A 12,606-nucleotide genomic window follows, 5' to 3' on the forward strand; every position below is an offset into this window, starting at 1 on the left:
CTCAACCACTGAGCCACACTGGCCAGGCAAGACTCACTCTCTTAACTGCTAAGCTTGACTGCATCAGAACCATAACAAGGTTGGCTCTTTAATCTTATTTACTGGGAAAGTGGGAATGAGAAAAAGTTACAAAACACATGAGGGAGATGGGGGAAGACTTTCTGGAGGAAGGGATGTTTAAGCAGAGGAGTTTACCCACTGAACGGGAGAGTTAAGAAATGCAAGGCAGCCCTGGCCAGTTTGGCTCAGTGGTTAGAGCGTCAGCCTGCGGTCCACAGAGACCTGGGTTCGGTTCCCGCTAAGGGCATGTACCTTGGCTGCAGTTTGTCCCCGGCCCTGGTTGGGTCGTGTGGGTGGCGGCCACTCGATGTGTCCCTTTCACATCGGTGTCTCTCTCTCTCTCTCTCTTCCTCTCTCTCCCTTCCACTCTATCTGAATAAAAAATGAAAAAATGTCCTTGGGTGAGGATAAAAAAAAAAGAAAAAAGAAATGCAAGGCAGAATGAAGAGTATGAACCAAAGACAAAAGGTAAGAGAGAATAAGAAAGTGAAAAATGTTCGGAATAACTGAAGCATAGAATATATGAGGAGATTGGGAGAGATAAGACTAAAGTAGAAATCAGGGGCAAGGTCATTGTAAACTACATCAAGGAATTGAAAGCAGTAGGATAATAAAGATTTTAAGGAAGCAAATGACAAGTTCAGATTTGAATTTAGAAATGTGTCGCCAAAGTCTGAGCCTGAATGATGATGACCTATACTAAAGAAGTGACGATAAGTGAACTAAAATGGTAAATATTTTAGGAGGTGGAATTGATAGAAAATGGTGATGAGCCTGGGGTAAGGAGAGGAAGAATTCAAGATATCTAGCTTGGCAGTTGAGTGAATGATTTAGTGAGGCAGGAGGCAGATTGAAGAGCAGTTTAGAAGAAGGAATAGGATAGTTGTATTTTGTTTTAGTTGTGTTTGAAGTGCCAGTGGATTATCCAAATGAAGATGTCTACTAGGCAGATAAAACTAAGGAAAATCCATGAATCTCACATGCACTCTAGCAGCCACTGAGTGTCTAGTAGAACACTGGGGCTGTGTCAAAAATATTAAAGGAAACAGATTTAATGGATATTTTTTTATTGCTTCATCATGAGCTTGAGTTTATTTAACATTCTGTTCTGGTTTCATGGCCTTACTTGTTGAATAAGGACCTCTAAAAACCAGTTTGTTATGAAACAGATCTTATCTACTAAACTGTTCCAGATCCTTTTCTACCTGGGCTACATTTGAGAGGGGTGACTCAAAGAGGGTGGTAATAGAGGTCATGTTGTTTATTGGAAACAAGACAAACCATAACAACTGACTTTTTAAGTGACTGGAACAGGGGACTGCCTAATGGCCCTTTATGGCAGACACATAAACAGTCTCACTATCTCCTCTAATCCTAATTCACTGCAAAAACTTTGCCATTCTCTCAGGGAAGAGGTCAGCCTACCAGAATGATGGTAGCCCTTGCCTAAACATAAGTTAGGTTGACCTCTATGGTTTAAAAAAGATACTAGAACTTTGAATTCATGCTTTAATGAGCTTCTTTTAACAATAAACCCCTCCAGCCCTGGCCGGTTTGGCTCAGCGGTTAGAGCATCGGCCTGCGGTCCGGAGAGACCCGGGTTCGGTTCCCGCTAAGGGCATGTACCTCAGTTGCAGTTTGTCCCCGGCCCTGGTTGGTTGTGAGGGTGGCGACCACTCGATGTGTCCCTTTCACATCGATGTTTCTCTCTCTCTCTCCCTCCCACTCTATCTGAACAAAGAATAGAAAAATGTCCTCAGGTGAGGATGATTAAAAAAAACAAAAAAACAAAACAAAACAATAAACCCCTCCACATCTCCCCTTTATAAAGAGAGTGCTGAAGTGTTTTCGTAGGCTGGCACTAAACCTCTCTATATCTCAGTTAGACTAAATAATGACCACTACCATTGGTCAGATATTGAGCTAAGTAGAAAAACTTTTTTCATGCGAACCTCATAATAATCCAATTAGAGGATGCTGGGGTTTACAGAGGTTAAAATAGCTTTCTCAAGGTCACAGAGTCACTTTTTTTGGGTTGCAATTTTTATTAATTTATTTTTGTTACAGATGTTTCTCCTTTTTTCCCCCTAGAAACCCTGCTCTAGACCTCCCCATCAAAGAATTGTTGTCTACATATTGGTTACGCATACATGCATATAAGTTCTTTGGTTTATCTCATCCTGCCCCTAGCCCTCCTCCTCTGAGGTTTGTCAGTCTGAACCCTATTTCTTTGTCTCTGGGTCTATTTTGTTCATCGCTTCTTTTGTTCATTATATTCTACAAATAAGTGAGATCATGTGGTATTTGTCTTTCTCTGATTAGCTTATTTCACTTAGTATAATACTCTCCAGGTCCCTCCATGTTGTCTCAAAGGATAAGAGATCTTTCTTTCTTACAGCTGCATAGTGTTCCATTGCATATATGTACCACAGCTTTTTTTTTTTTTATCCTCACCGGAGGACATTTTTCGATATTTTTTCAGATAGAGCGGGAGGGAGAGAGAGAGAGAGGAACATTGACGTGAAAGGGACACATCAAGTGGCTGCCATCCACACGACCCATCCAGGGCCCAGGACAAACTGCAACCAAGGTACACACCCTCAGCAGGAACCAAACCTGGGTCTCTCCGGACCACAGGCCGAAGCTCTAACCGCTGAGCCAAACCGGCCAGGGCATACCACAACTTTTTAATCTAATCATCTATTGATGGACACTTAGACTGTTTCCAGATCTTAGCAACTATAAATAGTGCTGCTATAAACATGGGGGTACATATATTCTTTCTGATTGGTATTTCCGGCTTCTTAGGCTATATTCCTAGAAATGGGATCACTGGGTCAAATGGCAGGTCCATTTTTAATTTTTTGAGGAAACACCATATTGTTTTCCATAGTGGCTGCACCAGTCTGCATTCCCACCAGGAGTATACTAGAGTCTAAGGCCTGAATTTCATTTTGTATCTATTATCTTAATCTTGATGGTGACAATAATTATCACAAAAATAATTAACATGTGCTGAGCATTTATTATGCCCCAGAAACTCGCTGAAATAATTGACATGGATATTGGCTTTTAATTCTCCCAACAGTTTTATGAAGTAAGTACTATTGTCTCCATTTTAAAGATGGGGATTCTGAAACCTAGAAAAGTTGCCACTTGCTAAGTGTTAAGTGGCAAGGCCAGGATTCAAACACCAAAGCCTGACTTCAGAATCCTCACTGTTATCACTACATTGTGTTTGGGATTACCTCTGAGGTCCTTCTATCACTACCCAAACCCCTGCTGCCACCTGTTTCAAAGATTCAGTGACTTATTCCTGTACAATGGAGCCTTATCACATTTTATTTCACGTACATGATATCCTTAAAATTATGGTTTTGAATGGTTGTGTTGAGTTTATCCAGTTTAACAAATTTTTGTCTAGCCTAAGCATTGAAAGGAAGAGCCATTCACAGGTTGGTCCAGGGCCAAGCCGAGGCAGAGAAATTTATTTTTCAATCCTGAAGGTTCAGGGAAAGGACTGAGTCTTAGCTTCCCACTGCACAGCTTGGGAGGGCCTAGCATCTCCCCAGAGAGCAGAGCCATCTTTGCCAGCAGGAGTCTCTGCTTCAGCAAGCAATAGCCTACTGGTTCTTCCTGACCCTGAAAACATGAGGTTGGCTGGATTTCCTTCTTAGCAATCAAAGGAACTATAGAGCCCAGATTTACCAGGATGAAAAAGAACATAAAACAACACTTAATTTCCCCCTGGCTTGGTTTCTTTTAACTGGAAGAGCATTGGTAACATAAGCGACTATAATTTTAAAAATTTTTTACAATTGACATTCGATATTATACTAGTTTCGGGTGTACAGAATAGTGGTTAGACATTTATATAACAATGAAATGATTCCCCCAATAAGTCTAGTACCCACCTGACACCATACATAGTTATTATAATATTATTGACTATATTTTCTATCCTCTACTTTACGTCCCCATGACAATTTTGGATCTGCTAATTTGTACTTTTTAATTCCTTCACTTTTTTCATCCAGTCTCCCAGCACCACCCAAATCCTGAGCCTGGTGCTTCCCAAAGTCTTTAGCTAATGTGCAAAACGTGGAAATGAACACTGGCTTCCTTTTTTGTACTTTTGCTTCCTAGCTTTCTGATAGCCTTCAACTCCTGCAATGCCTTTGTACTGCCCTTCCAGCCCCCATTCAGGTCTAGCTGTTTTCATTCTGAGCTCTTCTCCAGATTTTCCCCATCTTCCAGATGCTAAGGTGGCCCTGATAAAACCAGTACTTTGTGAATTAAATAATAGGCAACTCAAAACAATGTAGTACCTTCTCAGCACAGAATGGTACTTGATGGATATGGAACAAATCTATCAACTATAATGCAAACTTAGTTGCTAGAAAATAGAAGTAAAGGAAGACTGAAAGGAGAGAAAAAGGAAAGAGGTTAAAAAAGTGTGTGTGGGGGATTGTTAATAAACTCCATTTTGATGGTGTAATATGTGCTGTCACATGTTTCTCTTTTATTTTTAGCCTTAAACAGTCTCATTAATCCCTACCAATGAGCTTGAACTTTGACTTATTGAGAAAGTTCAGAGAGCCCTGGGTTTCAAGATCAGATATTTTACACCCCCACTATAAGATTATCTGGTACATGTAATAGAAATAAATATAAATGAAGCTACATGCTCATTTTAATTTTTTTCTCTGTCCTACCCCCTTTATGTCCAAATACATCCCTCCCAGGCCCACATTTCAACCCTGAATTTACTGACAAAGATTCCATAGCCTGTGTGGGGGAGGGTTGGGGCAGAATGTAAGGGAAGGAAATAAATAATGGATGATAAGCTTGGCTGGTGACAGATTGTCGTGACAGCAGCAGAATCTGCAGAAGTTTAGATGCAATTCTACAGATCTAAAGAGATCTGAGCACAGAAGAGAAAGAAAAACTGGCCATATTCAGCAACTCCATGATTATGAACCCACACTTCAGTTATCACAGGCAACCAGAGTGGTCCCACACAGTCCAAACATTTGTCATGGTCAAGAGTGTGAATTAAGGTGCATAAGAACAGCCACCTGCTCAGAAAAGGCTCTCTCTCTCACTGGGTCTGAAATGTCCCATTCATTCATTAAAACTTTATGGTTTCCAAGATCCATTATCATGACACCAGGGGAACCATATTTACCAGTCAGGTACTAAAATTTGACTGATTTGAGTAGAAAAGGAATTGGTTAAAAGGCTATGGGGCAGAAGTGATATCAGCAAAACTGTGGACTAAGAACCTACAGGCCCTCCTTCCACACAGAGATACCAACTTAACAATATGCAGACCAGAATACCTCTGTGAGAAATCTAGAGACCATTCAAGAAGCTACAGCAGCCCTTGCCAGTTTGGCTCAGCAGTCAGAGCGTTGGCCTGCGGTCCGGAGAGACCCGGGTTCGGTTCCCGCTAAGGGCGTGTACCTCAGTTGCAGTTTGTCCCCGGCCCTAGTTGGTCATGCGGGTGGCAGCCACTCTATGTGTCCCTTTCACGTCGATGTTTCTCTCTCTCTCTCTGCCTCTCTATCCCTCCCACTCTATCTGAACAAAAAATGGAAAAACGTCCTCGGGCGAGGATAAAAAAAAAAAAGGAGCTACAGCACCCAGTCACTGTAAAACAAAGAAGGGATTCCAACAAAAGAGGTGTGAAAATTTGCAGCATTTGTTGCACCCATCCCTGTTCTTCCCTTATGCAGTGTAGTGCTGAGCAACCAGGAGGAAATCCTTCATACCAAGGCTCCTCCTCAGGATGGAAACAAAACAGCAGATCATGTGTTCAACATTCTAGCTTGTTTGGGGGCAACCTAGGGGGTTTGTTTTTATTTTGCCTGATTTGGACCACTGAAAGGACTGACACCAGAGTTTGGAAGCCACTGAAAACAGGCAAGTAGCATGTTAGAGCTGCAGAACCACAGGTAGACAGCAGGGGGAGAAATAGATCAAAAAAGGTTTGAGATATCCTAGAATCTGCTGCTGAGTTGATTGGTAAAGGTCTTCCCCAGCACAAAGCCAATATGCAAAGACTGGGAGCAATGATTCATTTTTCAAATGTCCAAACCCCATCAAAAGATTTCATGGCAATGAAAGAAACATAGAAACATGGACCAATCAAGGGATCAAAATAAAACTTCAGAAACTGATTCTAAAGAAACACAGATCTATGAGCTAGCTATCTGACAAAGAATTTAAACTGTCATAAAGATGTTCAATGAACTAAAAGAAAACACAAATAGATAACTAAACAAAATGAGGAAAACAATGCATGAACAAAATGAAAATGTCAACAAAGAGATGTAAACTATAGAAAAGAACCAAACAGAAACTCCAGAGCTTAAAAATATAATAATAACAATACTGAAAATTTTACTACAGGTGTTCAACATAAGACTTAAAAGGCAGAAGAAAGAGTTGTGAACTTGAATATGAGTCATTTGAAATCATTGAGTCTCTGGAGTAAAAAGAAAAAAGCAAAAAGCAAAGGGAACATAAGGTACTTATGGGACTCTATCAAGAGGACTAATATACATATTACGGAGTCACAGACAAAGAGAGAGAGAAAGGGATTGAGAGTTTATTTGAAGAAATAGTATCCAAAACTTCCAAAATCTGAGGAAATAAATGGACAAATGGATTCAAGAAGCTTAAAAAATTCCAACTAGGATAAGTCCAAAGACAACCACACTTAGACACATTACAATTAAACTGTCTAAAGTCAAAGATAAAAAAAAAGAATCTTGAAAGCAGCAACAGAAAAGTAATTTCTAACATATAGGAAGTTTCTATAAGATTATCAGTGGGTTTCTCAGCAGATGCTTTGCAGGTCAGTGCAGAGTAAGAAAGTGCTGAAAGGAAAGAAAAAAACAAATCTGTCAACCAAGAATATTGTATTCAGCAAAACTATACTTCAAAAAATTAAGGAAAAATTAATACTTTTCCAGATAAACAAAAGTTGATGGAATTTATTACCACTAGACCTACTCTACAAGAATTATTAAAAAGAGTTTTTCAAGCCACCATTGCAATTAAATGATAGCATTCTGTTTTAAACTGATAACAATTTAACTCCAATATGTTCCTATATTTACCTTTACCAGAGAATTTTATGTTTTCATACTTGTTATAAATGGACATGGACAAATATAGTAACCTATACTATTATAATTTTGGTACATAGGGTTTAAATGACAAAAATCATTAAAAATAACAATAAATCTATGTTAATGGGAATACATATATAAAAACATAATCAATAGCAGTGACAAACAAATCCATGTATTCACAACCTTACACAGCAATAGCAGAGCAGATATCAGCACTGGGCTAAGTAGGGCTGCTGCCAAGGAGACAGAAATTGAGAGTAAAAAAGTACAGATTAGCTCTGAATAGCTCATCCACTAACTGAAAAATTTCATTAGAGATAAATTTCATTGAGTCTTTTAGTATCAGGTCTTTAAACATCTCCTAAAAGAAATAACATTTTAAAATAGTATTTATAATAGGGTCATGACAGGAAATATACTCTAACTGTAATGGGTCATCTGAAGAGACTTTTAATACAAAAACTATTTAGAAAAGCACGGGCATGGGTATAGGAACCAAATGTTGAAGCATCCAGAGACTAACAAGAGAGGGAGGATATTTGGGCAAAAGGCAGAAATTGTGTTACCAGGTAGACCCAGGCAGGAGGGGGCACCCAACCATAACTATTTTTTTTTTTATCCTCACCCGAGGACATTTTTCCATTTTTTGTACAGATAGAGTGGGAGGGAGAGAGAGGAAGGGAGAGAGAGAGAAACATCGACGTGAAAGGGACACATCGAGTGGCTGCCACCCGCACGACCAACCAGGGCCGGGGACAAACTGCAACCGAAGTATGTGCCCTTAGCGGGAACCGAACCCGGGTCTCTCCGGACCGCAGGCCGATGCTCTAACCACTGAGCCAAACCGGCCAGGGCCCAACCATAACTATTATAATGACAGGATTTAGACACGCCCAAAACCATGGTGCCAAAACAGGGAGGGATGAGAAAAAAATACATTACTCTCTCACACACACCCCACCCTCCAACCTCACGTTGATGCTTCCCTTGAAGCAAAGAGGGCAGAGGAGCCCATTTGGTTCAGGGGTCAGTCTCCTAAGGCACAAAACCAGACAGAAAAGGGCAGAGAGATGGTGGGGGCTGGCACAGTGTTTAGAACACTTCCATATTCTTAAAGAATCTTAAAAATCATCTAAGACAGTTCGGCAGGCCCTCTGTGTAAATCCTCTTTATTTCATCCCTGGCGGAAGTACCAAAAACTTCAGTGTGGCAAAAAAGCGTGGTCTTTGGAATCAGGCAGGTCTGCTCCCTGCTTCCAAACCGTGTGACCTTGGGCAATTTTCCTAACTTCTGTAAACCTCAGGTTTCTTCTTTGTAATGTGAGCATCATAACAACCTCATGGGGCTGTGATGAAATTAAATATATATGCAGAGGGGGGAGACTGACCTCCTACCCATGGGGAGCTGTTGACTTAGTTCAGCATGGAAAGAAGCTACCAGAACACAGCAGAAGAAACACCAAACTTGTGAATGGAGGTCAATAAGGGTTCACAGAAGAGATGACATTTGTACTAAATCTTGAAGCAAATCTAGGTGACTTGGGCTGAAAGGCCAAATGTTCTAAGAGTAAGCATATGAGAAATACAGAATGATGAAACACACAGGGAAGCATAAGTCCAAAGGCACTGAGATCTAAGAAAGAATACAGCACATATGGAAAACTGAATATATGGCAATAATATTGGTTGCTGCCAATTGTTTTTGCTGACTGGGTGATGAGTTCTTGAAGATTTGTTACACTATTCTTTTGTGTCTGTTTAAATTTTTCTATAACACAAAGTTAAGAATAAATTAATAAGTAAACTATTTTTTAAGTCTCACCCTAGGATATATTTTATTGATTTTTAGAGAGAGACAGAGACACAGAGAGAGAGACATCTATGTGAGACTAACATCGATCAGTTGCCTCCTACACGTACCCCAACAGGGGTAAACGCCCTGATGAGGGAATCAAACCTGCAACCTAGGTATGTGCCCTGACTGGGTTGGACCTGCAACATTTTGGTATATCGGAGGACACTCCAACCAACTGAACCACCTGGCCAGAGCAAGTAAAAGAAGTTGAAAAAGGAATATTTTCAGGGAGTGGGGGCGGGGCATGGCTATAGTTACCAGATACATGTAACATCAGGCAAACCAAAGTAGCCCTGGCCGGTTTGGCTCAGCAGTTAGAGCGTCACCCTGTGGTCCAGAGAGACCAGGGTTCGGTTCCCACTAAGGGCATGTACTTCAGTTGCAGTTTGTCCCCAGCCCTGGTTGGGTCGTGTGGGTGGCAGTCACTCGATGTGTCCCTTTCACATCGATGTTTCTTTCTCTTTCTCTTTTCCTCTCTCTCCCTCCCACTCTGTCTGAACAAAAAATGGAAAAATGTCCTCGGGTGAGGATAAAAAAACAAACAAAAATAATAAAGTGGCAGTAGGTGGAAGGCAAAGAGGGTAAATACCTGAGAAGGAATAGATAAGTCAATCGTTTTTCATTTATAAATGATAACTCAACCTAGCTCAAATATAAAAGGAAATTCATTGATTTGCACGCTAGGAAGTCTGAAGGTGTAGTTGGCATTAAAAACTGCTGGATTTAAGAACTTAATTGATACTACTAGTGCTGTCTCTTCCTCCTATCCTTTTTGCCTCTGTTCAATTTCATTTTTCAGATAGGCCTTCTTCAGGTGGTAAGCAAGATAACCATCAATAGTCTTCAACTCACCCTGGCTGGTTTGGCTCAGCGGTTAGAGCATTGGCCCATGAACCAGAGAGTCCCGGGTTCGGTTCCAGCCAAGGGCATGTACCTTGGTTGCAGTTTGCCCCAGCCCCAGTTGCGATCGTGTGGGTGGCAACCACTTAATGTGTCTCTCTTACATCGATGTTTCTCTCTCTCTCTTCCTCCCTCTCTCCCTCCCACCCTATCTGAAGATAAATTCAAAAATGTCCTCAGGTGAGGATAAAAAAAAAATAGTCTTCACCTCAAATACTCCCAACTTAAAGAACTTTTCCTTCCCAATGTCCATATATAAATCTCATGGAAATTTCTCATTGTCTCTACTTAGATCATTTGTCCCTCCCTGAACCAATCACTGTGGGGTAGGGAGATGGAATAATATGATTGGCCAAGACTGGAATAATGCAAGTGGGAGGCTCGGGCTCAGACACCATGATTGACAGCTCCATCAGGACCACATGAATGAGGAAAGGAAGAACCTCCTATGAAAGAATGCCAGAAGATCCAAATAACTGACATCATGGCCCCAGTGAAGGGCTGCAATCGATATTGGAGGTGGGAAGGTTAGGGAGTGCAGAGTAGATTGAGTAGTAGGTAAGTAGGAATAAGCAGAGAGGCCTTATTTTTCTAAATAAGGCCAGAATGAGCTAGACTCTGGAATTATAAAGAAATTTGTTGTTGGGATAAGGGTGAGGGGTCAAATGGTAAGATGAATGAAAATATGAAGCTCACATTAGCCTCATATACCTAATGGTACATCTGGGCATGAAATAGTTTAAAATCTTCCACTTTTCTAAAGAAAGATGATTGAAAATTGAGTAGGGATAAAAACTGGCGATGGCCCAGCAGGTGTAGCTCAGTGGTTGAGCACTGACCCATGCACCAAGAGGTTGCCAGTTCGATTCCCAGTCAGGGCACATGCCTGGGTTGCAGGCTTGATCCCCAGTGGGGGGCATGCAGAAGGCAGCCGTTTTTATCTTCCTCTCCTTTCCTCTCTCTCTCTCTCTCTAAAAATTAATAAAAACATACTTTAAAACCAAACAAAAAAATCTGATGATGGAAATTCTGTAATTTCCTCAGGTAAACTGTGAAGCTGAATGCAATTAGAAAAACATCCTCAAAATAGTCTTGTTTTGGTTGACATGTGACCAAACTCTGAACAACTCCGATTAGTATAAAAGAGATTCAAATATATGTCTTTCGCATTTGCTTAAGAAACTGAAATGCAGAAGAGAAAAAGCAGCGTATGCCATCTGTTTGGGAGGTATGCAAGCTCCACAGTGATTTTGGAAAGGAAGGAGGCTTCTGTCTTCTAAGCCAATAAGAAAGGCAGAGACTCAGAGAAGCAGAAACAAGGTCAGAACCCAGGGAAGCCATGGATCCTGAGACCCATAAAGCCAGCAGGAGCACTGTGCCTTCTGCTGTGTGCCACGCCAAGTTCTTTCCATCAAAATAGCTCCACATATATCTTCTCTAAGGAACCTCCCAGCATATCTCAGCAGTAATGAGTTACTCCATTAGTGGTATGGTCATCCATAGGATGGATTAATTGGGCTGTAACCAGTGCCTGCCCATGATGAATGAAAGGAGAGGTTTTGGTGACATTAGACCAGAGGCCCATGAGTCCTAAAACCTACTCTAACTCAATCATCTTTCTCCCTGGTGACGTTCATAAATAAGCAATACTGCTTTATTTTCACCTGAATAGATGTCCAATTTTTTAGTGCAGAGTTCCCTTGTAAAAACAAGGTTGGAGCAAGCAGCCTATAGTAAAGACCCACATGAGCCTCCCCCCACATAACAAAACCTTCCTATGCTCTCTTCTGCCACATTTGAACCAGAAATGGAAGCAATAAAAAGTATGCTTGATGATGCATTTGAGGACGAGAAAACAAGATGGCCAGCTCCCAAGAGGAGACCCTGGCATAATGTACCTATTCCCACTGCATGAAGTAGAAGACAAAGCTGCCTGCGGGTTCATACCCCTGCTCTTTATGTATGTATGTATGTATGTATTTTTCTTTTTCCTTTATTGATTTGAGAGAGAGAGGAAGGGAGAGGGAGAGAGAGATAGAAACATTGATGAGAGAGAACATCGACTGGCTGCCTCCTGCATGCACCCCACTGGGGATCGGGCCTACCACCTGGGCATGTGCCCTGACTGGTAATCAAACCTGCGACCTCTTGGTGCATGGGTTGACGCTTAACCACTGAGCCACACTGGCCCGACCATACTCCTGACCTTTAAATGTAGATGGATTAACTTTCTGGAATCTGCCCAATCTAAAGAACAAGTCCTGCCCTGGCTGGTTTGGCTCAGCAGTAAGAACATCAGCCTGTGGAGCGAAGAGTTCAATCCTCAGCCACCAGGGCCATGCAGGAGGCAACCAATCAATGTGTCTCTTTCACAATATTTCTCTCCCTCTTTGTTTCTCTTTGTCTTTCTCTCTCCCACTCTCCCTTCCACCCTCCCTCCATCCCTCCCACTCTATCTAAAACTCAGTGGGAAAATAGCCCTGGCCGGTTTGGCTCAGCGGTTGGAGCGTCTGCCTGCGGTCTGGAGAGACCCGGGTTCGGTTCCCGCTAAGGGCACGTACCTCGGTTGCAGTTGGTCCCCGGCCCTGGTTGGTCGTGCGGGTGGCAGCCACTCGATGAGTCCCTTTCACATCGATGTTTCCCTCTCTCT

The sequence above is a fragment of the Molossus molossus genome, unplaced genomic scaffold, assembly GCF_014108415.1.
Source record: "Molossus molossus isolate mMolMol1 unplaced genomic scaffold, mMolMol1.p scaffold_m16_p_1, whole genome shotgun sequence".
Lineage (NCBI taxonomy): Eukaryota > Metazoa > Chordata > Mammalia > Chiroptera > Molossidae > Molossus > Molossus molossus.